This window comes from Rhinatrema bivittatum, chromosome 5 (assembly GCF_901001135.1).
Source record: "Rhinatrema bivittatum chromosome 5, aRhiBiv1.1, whole genome shotgun sequence".
NCBI classification, from domain to species: domain Eukaryota; kingdom Metazoa; phylum Chordata; class Amphibia; order Gymnophiona; family Rhinatrematidae; genus Rhinatrema; species Rhinatrema bivittatum.
Window position 1 is genome coordinate 295,471,707 of NC_042619.1, and position 14,511 is coordinate 295,486,217.

The 14,511-nt window shown below is 49.8% G+C and overlaps 1 protein-coding gene across 2 annotated transcripts in view; it reads right to left on the reverse strand.

The window, feature by feature from the left end:
- Positions 1-14,511, reverse strand: part of LOC115092810 (disintegrin and metalloproteinase domain-containing protein 9-like) — a 606,381-nt gene that overhangs the window by 399,408 nt on the left and 192,462 nt on the right. The gene's annotated exons all lie outside the window — the stretch shown is intronic.

Consider the following 14,511-nt stretch of genomic DNA (forward strand, 5'->3'; position numbering starts at 1 on the left):
CAGTGCACTCAACCGAATAATGCCAACACCCAGCTGTTATAGTTATTGATGTTTGAGTGGATCCTTGGACACTGTGGCAGCTGACCATGCCCACGTGGGTAGTCCCGTGAGGGACCACGGTGTCAGGCTAGACTCTGGACACACAAACACAGATTGAATCTTTAAACAATTATTGGAAACCACCAGAGGTGGCAGTGGTGAGTAGTAGATGTTGAGCCCGGCTGGGCGAGTATCTACAGGACGCTGGAACAGCGAATCCTCCACTTGGCTGTGCTGTAATGGAAAGAGACTGAGAGTTATGAGTACACAGATAAACATACAGAGTCCCAGGTAGAAATGGAGAAGCTCCGAGACAGGGAGAGCAGGCCCTCGAGGAGCGAATACCTGATCCCTTAGAACAGAGAGACTCAGTGGTGTTGTACTCACACAGCAATTCCACTAGACGAGAGGTCTGGCACTGGAACAGAGGGCAGGCCCTCGAGGAGCGAGTACCTGGTTCCAGGGAAGCAGTACTGTGGGAATAGATGGTAGTTGTACTCACAGATGGAAACTGTTAGTGTTATGTTCTTATGTTTTCTTAAGTCTTCCAAGTAGATAGGGTGGTAGATGCAGGCAGCGACTCAGGGAACATGGGCCCTTGAGGAGTGATTACCAGCCTCCTGGTAGCACCTAAAAGAAGCAGAAGAGGCCCCCGAGGAGTGGGTACCCCATTAGCAATAAGAGTTCCAGATAAGCTGGAGTGGCAGAGTAGCTTTGGTTCGGAGAGCAAATCCCATCCGTAGAGTTCCGGTTGCTGACTCAATTAGCTAGCAAAAATTGTAGGCTTAAATATCCGGGCAACATGATGCCATCTCAGGGGGACGCCCCTGAGGTTCGCGCCAATGAGGAAATAAAGATGAGGGCGGCGCACGCGCACCCTATGGTACCTTGGAGGAGCATGGTGGGAAGCACCAAAGCCAGTCCGGGAATGCCGGACAGGTCGGCAGACAGACACCATGGCAGCCAGTAGTCCGAGGTGAGCGGGAGGAGCCGCAAGAAGAGTGAGGTAGGCGGGGAAAAGTTGTCGCAGACCGACGGTCGCAACACCAGAAAACTATGGGTGTCTTGAACTAGGGGTAAAACATGGCTTACCCGTGCTTGTCTTAGTCTCAGGGCTTGTTGCCTGAGGTTCCTGGATTCTGGGGCAGCCATGGGCAGGGTGCTGAGTCCATCTGTCTACACTAAGGAAAACGAAATTATCAGGTAAGTAATTTATCCATTTCCTAGCATGTAGCCAGATGGACTCAGGACCAATGGGACGTAAAAATGCTACTCCCGAACAGGGCAGGAGGCTGCCCGTGGCCCACTTAATACTGCCCTTGCAAAGGCTGTGGCCTCCCCAGCCTGGACATCCAGGTGATAGAACCTGGAGAAGGTGTGTATGGAGGAACACGTTGCTACTCGACAGATCTCGGCGGGTGACAGCAGCTTGGTTTCTGCCCAGGATACTGCCTGGGCCCTTGTTGAATGGGCTTTGACTTACAGAGGTAGGGGTTTCCCTGCCTCCATGTAGGCCGCCTTGGTAACTTCTTTGATCCAGCGGGCTACGGTTGCCCGCGAGACCACTTCCCCCTATTTCTTTCCGCTGTGAAGGATGAATAGGCGGTCCGTCTTTCGCAACGGGGTTGATCTTTCCAGGTATCGGACTAGGAGTCTGCCGACATTTAGATGGTGAAGAAGGTGTGAGTCTTCCGAGTCCTTATGTTCATCTGGAGATGGCAGTGAGATGGTTTGGTTCAGGTGAAACTGAGAAACCACTTTCGATAGAAAGGAGGGAACAGTGCACAGCTGTATGGCTCCAGATGTGAACCTGAGGAACAGTTCCCGACAGGATAGTGCTTGAAGTTCGGAGGTGCAACGGGTTGAACATATTACTACCAAGAATGCAGTCTTCAAGGTCAGGAGACGTAGTGACAGACCGCATGTTGGTCTGAAGGAAGTTCCCGCTAGGATGTCCAGTACTAGATTGAGATTCCATATGGGCACCGGCCACTTTAGGGGTGGCCGGAGTTGTTTAACAATTCTCAGGAAGCAGGAAACATCTGGATGGGTTGATAGTCTGATGCCGTCCACTTTGGCTCTGAAGCAGGTCAGCGCGGCCACCTGAACCTTGAGGGAGTTGAGAGACAACCTCTTCAAACCATCCTGAAGGAATTCCAGGATCATGGGGATCTTGACTGTCCTCAGGAGAATTCCATGGTCCTCACACCAGGCTTCGAATACTCTTCGTATTCGTACGTAAGCTAGTGATGTGGAGAACTTGCGCGCTCGAAGCAAGGTGTCAATCACTGCCTTAGATTATCCGTTCTTCTTCAGGCGAATCCTCTCAAGGGCCAGACCATAAGAGAGAATAGTCGGATCTTCGTGGAGGATCAGACCCTGCCGGAGAAGGTCCCTGTGTGGAGGTAGGCACAAGAAGTCTCCACATGTCTGGGTACCATGGCCATCTTGGCCAATCCAGGGCCACTAGTAGCACTAGTCCCCTGTGGTGTTCTATCTTGCGGATGATCCTGCCCAGTAGTGGCCATGGGGGGAATGCTTACAGTAGGTCTTCCTGTGGCTAGGTCTGGATGAGGGCGTCGATTCCCCAGGATTGCGGTTCTCGTCTGCGGCTGAAGAACTTGGGAACGTGGGCATTGGACTGGGTTGCCAGTAGTTCCAAGGCTGGAAGACCCCAGCCATTTACTATCAATTGGAAGGCTTTGGTCGACAGCGTCTATTCCCCTGGGTCTAGGCTCTCTCTGCTGAGGTAGTCCACAGAGACATTGTCTTTTCCCGTGATGTGGGAGGCCGAAATCCCTTGCAGGTTTATTTCCGCCCACGCCATGAGGGGGTCTATATCCAGGGGCACCTGCTGGCTTCTGGTTCCTCCCTGACGGTTGATGTAGGCAACGGTTGTGGCGTTGTCCGACATGACTCTGACAAACTCGCCCCGGAGTCTGTGGCTGAATCGTAAGCAGGCTAATCTATCTGCTTGAGCTTCCAGGCGGTTTATGTTCCATCCCACCTCTTCCTTGTTCCATTGTCCCTGGGCCGTCAGTTCCTGATAGTGGGCTCCCCACCTTCGCAGGCTTGCATCCGTGGTGAACAAGATCCAGTTCGGTGGGCATAGGTTTACTCCTTTGCTCAGGTTGTCTTCCTGTAGCCACCATTGGAGCTGGCTTCGAACCTCTACTGGTTGCTGGAGGTGCACTGAGTAGTTCTGGGACATTGGGTTCCATCGTGACAGTAGGGAACGCTGTAGTGGTTGCATGTGGGCCCTTGCCCATGGGACGACTTCCAGGGTTGACGTCATGAGGCCGAGGACTTGGAGGTAGTCCCATACCTTGGGGCAAGCGTTGGTCAACAGTTTTTGCAGCTGACCCATCAGTTTCCTTCTCCTTGGAGGGGGAAGGAAGACCTTGACCTGTTTGGTGTCGAAACGAACTCCCAGGTACTCTAGCGACTGGGAGGGCTGCAGGCAGCTCTTGGCTGTGTTGACGACCCACCCGAGTTCCTGCAGTAGATTCTTGACTCTGGTGGTCACCTGGTGACTCTCCTCTGGAGATCTTGCTCTGATCAGTCAATCGTCCAGGTAGGGATGTACTAGGATTCCTTCTTTTCTCAGTGTCGCTGCCACTACGACCATGATTTTGGTGAAGTTCTGGGGTGGTAGCTAGTCCGAAGGGTAGTGCCCGGAACTCGTAATGATGATCCAGTATTGCAAAGCGTAGGAAGCTCTGATGGTCACGATAGACCAGGATGTGGAGATAGGCTTCGGATAGATCCAGAGAGGTCAGGAATTCTCCCGGCTGTACTGGCCTTATACTGAATGTAGGGTTTCCATGCATACCTCAGGTAACGATTGACGGTCTTGAGGTCCAGGATAGGCCGCAACGATAAAATAAATGGAATAGTGACCAATATTTTGTTGGTGCATGGGCACCGGGGTTATCGCCTTTAGGCTGAGTAGTCTTGCCAGTGTGGTTTCCACTGCCATCCTCTTGAAGTGGGAGTGGCATAATGATCTCATAAATTTGTCTGAAGGGGTGCTGTGGAATTCCAGAGAATAACCCTGGTTAGGAACCACTTGTCCGACGTTATCTCGACCCATCTGTGGTAGAATAGGGTAAATCTGCCCCCTATGTCTTCTTCCTGTGGATGTATTTCATTGTGGGGTACTGCCGGGGCCTGTACCCGAGCCTGCTCCCCTCTTGGTGTGTCTGTTCTGAAAGGACTGGGACCTTCCTGAGGGATGAGGTGCTTGGTAGTGTGTGTTCTTGTAAGGTCTAAAGCCCTGTGATCCTCTGACCTTGGTTCTTCGGGGAGAGGAGCGTTGGCATCTTTTGTTCCTATCCTCCAGTAGTCGAAGTACCGGAGATTCGCCCCATTTGTTGGCTTCTCCAATTTGCTACCGAATAGGAGAGATCCTTTAAAAGGCATTCTTGTGAGGTTCACTTTGGAGGTCACATCAGCTGACCAATTCTGGAGCCATAGTTGTCTTCTGGCTGCCACTGCTGAGGCGACACCCCTGGCTGAGGTATGTACTAGATCTGAGGTAGCATCTGTGAGGAAGGATACCGCAGGTTCCATTGTTTCAGTGGGCATGGTTGCATTTCTGGAGAGGAGCAAGCAGGTATGTGCCACTAAGGCGCAGCAGTAAGTGATCTGCAGGGTCATTGCTGCTATATCAAAGGACTGTTTAAGGATGGATTCCAGATGTCTGTCCTGGGCATCCTTGAATGCCGCTCCTCCGGGGATGGTTGTGCGCTTTGAGATTGCGCAGACCATAGTGTCCCACTTTTGGGAACCGTAGGAGTTCCTTGGCCGTGGGTTCTAGGGGGATAGGGCTTCTAGGGCCCGTCCTCCTTTGAAGCTGGCCTCCGGGGCATTCCATTCCAGGTCAATCAGTTGCTGGATGGCTTGCAACATAGGGAAATAGCATGAGGCCTGATGGAGGGACACCAAGATGGGGGTTCATCTTTGGTTCCGCTGTGGGATCCAAGCCTGGGATGCCCAGCATCTTCAGAGTCTAATATACGAGAGCTGGAAGCTCGTCTTTGGGGAAGAATCGTAGAGTCAGTCTCGTCCCCCGAGGTGTCTGTATCCCCATTAGAGAGGTTCTTGGCTAGGAGAGGCATGTCTCGATGAGCCCTGGAGGTGCTGGGAAGGTCTTGTGATTCTGGCAGGGGTTGAGACTGGGGCACAGCAGGGGCTGGTTGAGCCTGGTTAAAGGTTTGCAGCCCTTAAGAATTCTACCCAGGAGAAGGTCCCTGGGTCCATGTTGATCCCAGATAGGGTTGTAGTAAAAGACCCCAAGGTACCTTCCTGTGAGGGCGCCGAGTTAGGGATATCTAGGTCTGGGGTACAAACATCAGTGGATCTGGATACTTCTACTGGCCGTAGGGGACCTTGCTGTGGTTCCCCCTGAGCCTCTTCACACTGCTGGCATAGGAAGGAGGCCACTTCAGGTTGTGCAGTTCTCAGGTGGCAGGCTGGGCAGAGGGCTTGTCCCTTGGCCTTCTTGGCAGGCGGTGCCATGGTTTGTGCATGTGGAGGGCTTCAAAACTCATCTGTGTGCGTAGGTAAGCGCCGGGAGGCTTAGTTGTTCACTCCGGGTGCGCCGAGGATGTGCATGCGGAATGCACAGAGATGTGCACGCGGGCTACTAACTTTGTGCGCCCGCCTAAGATGTGCACGCTGCTGTGCGCACGGCACAATTGTCCGCGCTCGGACGGGTTATGCGGGCCGCTGTGCACCTGGCACCATTGTGTGTGCCGCTGTGTGCATACCTCAGTCGTGTGGACAATACGGTGGTCAAAGGGGGGGGAAATGGCGCCGACAACCACATTGACAAGATGGCGACACACCCCCCCCCCCCCCGGAGGGTCTCCACATGTGTGGACCCTCGCACAGAATTGGGGCCTAGCTCAAACGGAGCTGCTCAACCCAAATTTAACAGTCACCAGAAGGGACGATCTGTGCGGCTATTCGAGCCTTGGAGATCGGAGATTTAAAAGAGAGGTTTCTACCTTACCTGGTCTCGGTGTTTCTCAGTCTCGTGCCAGGCGGTCTCCAGCTGCAGGGGGAGAGGAAATTACCTTCACCGCCTCGCTCGATTCTGCACCCGCTGCCTCTCAGCCACCCTGGGGGCTAAGTCCACGCCGAGAACCGGCTATTGGACTGAGGCTTGGCTCTGACGGATCTCAGAAATCACCTCAGGAATTCTCGACTGTGGGAGGGAACCTTAGGTATCACCGCAGAAGAGCGAGGCTCGTCTTCTTGAGGCAAATTTTCTTTCTTCTTTGTTTTAAAAATTGCTAACACTATTCTAGTGTGTGTGTGATAGTGTCCACATCTGCTTAGGAGACTGAGAAATATTGAAGAGCTAAGCTACCTCCATGGGTATATGTAGAGTGATGTCAGCTTTGAAATCTGACTCCGTCTCCCATCTGCTATCAGGAGTACAATATACCTGAGGCCGAGAGGAGAAGGAGCTGAACTTTTATTTCCCAGTAGCTGCTTGAGTCCAGGGTTGAGTTTCCCTTCTTGCCCCGATGGTAACCAGCAGCTCAAAATTGTGACGTCGAGGGGCGAGAATCCGGAAGTGGGCCTATTTAATTGGCCTACTTGCGGCGCGCTACCAAAGCCTCACGCACCTAAGGGGCACATGGCTATGCCGGGCTTTGTCTGGCTTGCCTGGATATCGCCTGATTTTGCCTGAAATCTTCTCTTCATCTGGATGGTCTCTATGTATACTCGTCTGAAGCTCTTTGGTCCCGCCCCCAGATAGGTTTTAAAGTTTTATATCTCCTCCTGCCTCAGAAGCCTCCGAAAGTGAAATCTCTTGCAATTTTGTGCAATTATATCCTTCTTATATCACTTAATACCTTTGGCATTATTTCCTTGTTATATTTCCTTTGGTGAAAATGCCACATACCAAAAGGAAGGTCAAGTTAAGGCCTCCAATTGGTGGTGTCACAGTTGAGCCAGGGCAAAGGATGGTATTGAAATGGGGAGCTCTTTAAGATCACCCCATATATCCCCTGTTGAGCAGACCAATGTAGGAGAAGGTTTGGAGCGGAACTATTCTCCTCTGGTCGAAGAGACATCATTAAGCCCAGGGGCGCCGGCAACACCTCCACCACCTGGCACAGAAGGGGTTTCCTGGTTAGAAGTGCCAGGAAAAGAGCATGAAGAATGCTTCATTGGGAGCAGATAAGCAAAATATTAAAGTTCTGAAATTAACAGAGTGAGAGACCCAAGAAACAGCACAGCTGAGTCTCTTGGGAAGCTCTTGTGACATCCCTAAAGAAGCAATTACCCCAAAGATAGATAAATCTTCTAAGGAAAAACAACAGGATATTGAAATGGTAATTAAATCTACTAGTACTGTGATGTTGAAACCTGTAAATATAACTTTAAAAATCTTTGGAATTATTTAGCTAAATTAGACTGATGTGGTAATGAAAACAAATAATTTCTCTGTGAAAAATACTGAAATGTTAGAAGATCAACAAAGAGAAATGTGTGAATTAGACAAATGAATTATGCAAGTTGAAAAAGTTCAGAATCATCAAATCAATGTAGAAGGGGTGTTTAATAGAAAATTTAAAAATTTAGAAAATTCAATGAGATCATTGAATTTAAGGGTTATCAATTTCCCAATTATAAAGAAACTGGATCCTTTGGAATTATTTAAAAATTACTCATCACAGGTGCTCAATATTCCAGAGAAGTGTTTACCTGTTATAGTAAGAGCTTTCTATAGTAAAATTGGTTCTTACCTGCTAATTTTCATTCCTGTAGTACCATGGATCAGTCCAGACCATGGGTTGAGCCTCCTGTCCAGCAGATGGAGACAGACCAAAACTGAATGGGTATCCCATATCAGGACAGAGCCTATCCTGCATCCCTTCAGTACAGAACACTTTCAAAGCAGATATAACGCTTAGATCAAGCAAGTAACAAGAAAAAACTGATAAATTAAACAATTGAAAGAATTCTGTATAACAAACGCTCTTGCATAAAGATTTATTTTCATTTTCATCTGTGAGATGCTTCTGGTGCCTTAAGTAATAATAAAAGATTCAGGTATCCGGAAACCTGTAAAGGAAGAAACTTCGAGCGGACGGAGCAGATCTAGCATGGGAGGGTGTCTGGACTGATCCGTGCTACTACAGGAACGAAAATTAGCAGATAAGAACCAATTTTCCTTTCCCTGTATGTACCCGGATCAATCCAGACCGTGGGATGTAACAAAGCTTCTCTAAACAAGGTGGGACCGAGACAGTCCCGCTCGAAGAACCTGCTGCCCGAAGGAGCCAAAAACTGAAGCCTGTACATCAAGGCGGTAATGGCGAGCAAAAGTATGCAGAGATTTCCACGTAGCTGCCCTACATATTTCCTGTGGAGACACCGACTGACTTTCCACCCAAGAAGTGACCTGAGAATGCAAGGAATAGGCCTTTATACTTTCCGGAACGGAAGCCGACACAATAGCCTCTTTTAGCCAACGTGCAATAGTGGCCTTTGAAGCCTTATTACCCCTATTTGGGCCACTCCACAGGACAAACAGGTGATCCAAAACCCGGAACTCATATGTAACCTGGAGGTAACGTAACAAAATCCGTTTTACATCCAGGCACTGCAGATCACTTCCAGATGTGTCTGCAACGTCTTCAGAAGAAAAGGCCAGGAGTTCTACTGACTGATGTGAAAGGAAGACACAACCTTGGGCAAGAAGGAGGGTACCATCTTGAGGGAAACCCCTGAATCAGAAAAATGGAGAAAAGGTTCTCTGCACGACAAAGCTTGGAGCTCAGACACCCTTCTGGTGGAACAAATGGACACCAGAAAGACTGTTTTTTGAGAGTCAAATCCTTAAGTGTAGCCCTCCATAGAGGTTCGAAGGGAGCTTCGCAGAGAACAAGAAGAACCAAGTTAATACTCCACAAGGGACAAATAGCCCATATCGGCGGATTCAAATGTTTGGCCCCCTTGAGGAAGTGGACGGCATCTGGATGAGTTGCCACTTGTAACCGTCAATGTTGCCTAAGAGGGAGCAGAGGGCAGAGATCTGCACCCGCAAGGAACTGAAAGACAAACCATTGGAGAGACCATTCTGGAGGAAGGAAAGGACTTGGGAAACCAGAGCCTTATGAGCCGACACTCCTGAAGTGATATATGCATTCTCGAAAACCTTACATACCCAGACATAAGCGAGAGAGGTAGCCAGCTTTCGGGCCCTCAATAGAGTAGATATAACTTCTTCCTTATATCCCTTCTTTCTCAATCTCCGCCATTCAAAGCCAGGCCGCAAGACAAAAGCGATTCGCTTGATCGAAAAATACAGGACCAAAGGTGGGGAGATGACCGAGATGGAGCCGTCCATGGCGAGGCTCACCAGATCCATGAACCACGGTCTATAGAGACACTCTGGAACCACTAGAATGATGGGACCCCAATGGAACTCTATTCTTCTGAGCACTTTGCTCACTAGTGATCAAGGAGGGAACACGTACAGGAGAACGTAGTGAGGCCAGGGAAGGACCAGCGCATCCACTCCTTCCGCACAATGTTCCCTTCTGCAGCTGAAGAAGCTTGGAGCTTTCGCATTATTCACCGTGGCCATCAGATCTAAGTGTGAGGGACACCAACTGTGGATGATCAGATTCATCACTCTGTCTGAGAACTCCCACTCGCCGGGATCTAACCGCTGGCAACTAAGGAAATCGGCTTGAACATTCTTCTTCCCCACAATGTGGGACACTGCTAAGCGCTCTAGGTGACGTTCCACCCAGATGATGAGCTTGCTAGCTTCCAGAGCCACCAGGCAACTCCTGGTGCCTCCCTGCCGATTCATGTAAGCCACCGTGGTGGAGTTGTCCGAGAGAACCCGCTCCGCCTTACAATGGAGTAAAGGAAGGAAGATCTTGAGAGCCAGGTGTACCGCTCGAGCCTCCAATCAATTGATGTGCCAGCGAGATTGGACTGGGGACCAGTGTCCTTATGTAGACTGGGTCTGACACACCACTCCCCAGCTGGAGAGGCTGGCATCCGTTGTGACAACGATCCACTGCGGCATCTGAAGGGACACCCCTTTCAGAAGATGGGCAGGTGAGAGCCACCATTGCAGCTCGGCGACGGTAGACTCAGAGAATGGGAGGGGCATCTGAAATTGCTCCGACACCAGCTGCCAGTGGGATAGCAAAGCTTTCTGTAATGGATGCATATGCATAAAAGCCCAAGGAACCAGATCGATAGTGGAGGCCATGGACCCCAGGACCTGGGGTGTGGGCAGAGCAAGAGAGAGAAAATCGCGCACTTGGTCCCTGAGTTTGAGCGCCCGCGTGTCTGGAAGGAACACCTTGCCGACTCGAGTGTCGAATCGTGCCCCCAAAAATTCCAGGGTCTCGGATGGCTGAAGCTTGCTCTTGGGAAAGTTGATTATCCCCCTCAAGGGAGGTCAGACAAGTCAGGACTTTGTCGACCACCAGCTTGCAGAGAAACTCCGAATTGTCCCGGATGAGCCAATCGTCCAGGTAAGGGTGGACCAGAACTCCGTCCCGATGAAGAGAGGCTGCCACTACCACTATGACCTTGGTGAAAGTGCGCAGTGCCATGGCGAGACCGAATGGGAGTGCTCGAAGCTGGAAATGTTGGCCTAGGATCTCGAACCAGAGATACTGCTGATGGTCGCGGCGAATCAGAATGTGCAAGTAGGCCTCCATCAAGTCGAGCGATGCCAGGAATTCTCCGGAGCGAACCGCCGCTATTACCACCCTTAGGGTTTCCATTCGAAAATGGGGAACCTTGAGAGCCCTGTTGACTCACTTGATTTGACGAAAGGAACCTTTCTTTTTGGGGACAATGAAATAGATCGAATATTGGCCGGACCCTTGTTCCTCCACCGGGACTGGGACTATGGCACCCAGTTCCAGCAGCCTGCTCAGGGTCTGGTCGACCACAGGCCTCTTTCAACTTCCGCAGGGGGAGATTAGGTGAAGGTCCGGTAGGTCTCGAGGAAATTCTAATGCGTAGCCTTTTTCTATTACCTCTAGGACCCAATGATCTGTCATTATCTTGGACCATTCCTCGAGAAACAGGGACAGCCGTCCACCTAAGTTTAGAACGGAGGAATGGGCCAGCTGTATTTCATTGGGAGGAGGACTTTGTGGCCAAGTGTTGCTGGCTACTATCCCGGAAGGGTCGACGTCCTCGAAAGGAATGAAACCAGGTGTTGATATTACGTGTGTTTTAGTGGATCCTTGGGTGCTGTGGAGATGACCATGCCCATGGGGAGGAGCCCCGTGAGGAGCCACAGCAGTGGGCTAGACTTGTGATACACAAAACACTGGAATTTGAACTCTTTTATTATACAGCTAGATGTAGCCACCAGGTGGTAGTGGTGAGTTGTAGTCTCAGGGACCTCAGCAGAAGGGGCCCTTCTCTCCTAGAAGACGTCAGGAGGTTCCACAGCAGGTTAATCAGCAAGGAGTTACTGTGGATGAGACAGATGAGAGATTAGAGTACTCACTCGGTGTTAGCTGTTATGGATGCGATTCCACCAGATAAGTGTAGAAGGTACAGGCAGCGAGTCATGAAGAGCAGGCCCTCGAGGAGCGAGTACTTGTTCCCTGAAAGGCACCTGAAAAGTAAGCAAAGGGCCCCCGAGGAACGGGTACCCAGGTTAGTAGTAACCCCGAAGGGCAGAGGTAGAGCTTCCTGCAGCAGCACGAAAGAGGCAGAGTAGCGCAGACAGGAACAATTCGAGTCCCAGTTCGAGTCTTTGCCAACTCAATGAGCTAGCAATCTTGAGAAGTAGATATACCCGGATGGCGTGACGTCAGGATGAGGGAACGCCCTCGAGGTTCGCGCCACTGGGCGTACTTAGACGTGGATTGCGCACGTGCACCCTAGCAGGTACCTGGGAGGAGCAATGGCGTACGACTGCCTCATAGCCATTCTGGGGACGCCAGAGAGGTCAGTTTGATGATACTGCAGTAGCCATCTTGCCCAGGTAAGCGGAAGGAGCCGAGATAGGGGTGCAACAAGTGGGGCAAAGCCATCGAAGACAGACGGATGCAACAATACCCCCCTTCAAAGTGCATCCACGCTGTGACTTACCAGGTTTAGATTTTTGCGGATGTAGATGATGGAAATCCTGTAGCATCTTCTTATCCAAAATATTGGACATTAGAGTCCAAGAGTTGTCTTCTGGGCCATAAGCATCCCATTACAGGAGGTATTCCCATACTCTGCCTCGTCTTCTTACATCGAGCACTGCGTCAACTTTGTATTTGATGTCTTCCTCTGCATCTACAGGTGTAGAGTCGGGTATCTTGTTGGAGAACTCACTGAGTATCACTGGTTTCAATAGTGAGATGTGGAATGCATTGTAGATCTTTAGAGAAGACGGTAGCTTCAGACTGTAGGTGAGATTGCCCAGTCGTCAGAGAATGGGAAATGGTCCAGTGTAGCGAGGAGCGAATTGAGCTGAAGGACGTTTGAGACTTAAATGCTTTGTAGAAAGCCAAACCTTGTCACCAGGCTTGAAGTCTGGAGCCTTGCAGTGATGAGCATTGTATCCTTTCTTAGCTCGTATTCCTGCTTTAACAAGCATCTCTTTAGTCTGAGTCCAGAGTTGATGGATATCTTTAGCAGTAGATTGAGCTGCTGGGGACTACACTGATAATGGAAGTGGCAATGGTGGTAATGGTAGTCGTCCGTAGATCACTTCGAATGGTGTTGATCCAGTGGATGTTGCTGGATGAGAATTTATGGCAAATTCTGCCTATGGCAACAGTTCACTCCAATCATTCTGTCGGGTGTTCACGAAGGCACGAATGAACTGTTTGAGTGTCCTGTTCATCCTTTCTGTTTGGCCATTGGATTGAGGATGATATGTCTATGTGAAGTAGAGGGCTATATCGAACTTCTTGCATAATGCCTTCCAGAAGTTAGCTGTGAACTGAACTCCACGGAGACTATATGCTTAGGCAAGCCATGCAGGCAGAAGATGTGTTTGAACAATTGGGTGAGCTCCATGGCGGTGGGTAAGCCTGAGAGAGCCATGAAATGTGCCATCTTCGAGAACCTATCAACAGCTACTCATATGGTTTTGTTCCCTCCTGATGATGGCAAATCTACCACAAAGTCAGTGGCAATATGTGACCACGGTTCTTCGGGTACCGGGAAGGGTTGGAGGAGACACTATGGATGTCCTGGTGCCGTCTTCTGTTTAGCGCAGTTTGTGCAGGAAGCAACGTAGGCGAACGTGTCCTCTTTCATGGTGGGCCACCAATTGCAGCTTAGACAAAGTCCTACGTTGCCCAGGGTGTCATAGAAACATAGAAATGACGGCAGAAGAAGACCAAACGGCCCATCCAGTCTGCCCAGCAAGCTATGCACTTTATTTTTTTTTTACTCATTACTTGTTATGCTTGGCTCTTAGTACCTTTTAGTTCTATTTCCCTTCCACCCCACCATTAATGTAGAGAGCAGTGTTGGAACTGCATCTAAGTGAATATGTAGCTTAATTAGGGGTAGTAACCGCCGCAATAAGCAAGCTACACCCATGCTTTTGTTTATCCGACTATGTAATTCAGTCCTTGTTGGTTGTTGTCTATATATAGATCCTCTTTTCTACATTCCCCCTGCCGTTGAAGCAGAGAGCAATGCTGGATATGCAGTGAAAATGAAGTAACAGACTTTCTCCCCTGCCGAAGCAGAGAGCTATGCTGGATATGTGTTGAAAGTAAAATATCAGGCTTATTTGGTTTGGGGGTAGTAACCGCCATAACAAGCCAGCTACACCCCGCTTTTTTGTGAATGCAAATCCTTTTTTTTTTCCACATTTCCTCTTACCGTTGAAGCTTAGAGCAATGTTGGAGTCGCATTAACCGTTTGTATGTATATTGAATAAGGGTATTATCTCCAGGTAGTAGCCTTCATTCCCGCGAGCCACCCCCTCTTCATTCACATCCTCTAGATTTGATGGATCCACAGTGTTTATCCCATGCCCCTTTGAAGTCCTTCACAGTTCTGGTGTCCTGAGAGTTTGGAGTCGTGGGCCCAAGCCAATAGCTTTTTCCTGAGGTTCTTGGGTACGATAGTCTTTCCTGCAGGTACCAAATGGGTAGCTGCCAATATGACCTTTTCTAGGTCAATGATGTGTTCGGCTCTTCGGGTATGTCCTCTGAGAGGAAGATGCGAGAAAGCGTCGGCTCTGGTGTTCTTGTTTCCAGGGCGGTACTTGAGCACAAAGTTGAATCTGTTGAAAAACAGAGACCATCTCACTTGTCTATGATTCAGGCGCTGTGCGTGGCGGAGGTACTCCAGATTCTTATGGTCTGTGAAGACCGTTATTTGATGTTGCGCTCCTTCGAGTCAAGGGCGCCATTCTTCGAATGCCATCTTTATAGCCAGAAGTTCCTTGTCTCCAACTCCATAATTCTACTCGGCAGGAGAGAAACGATGGGAGAAAAATGA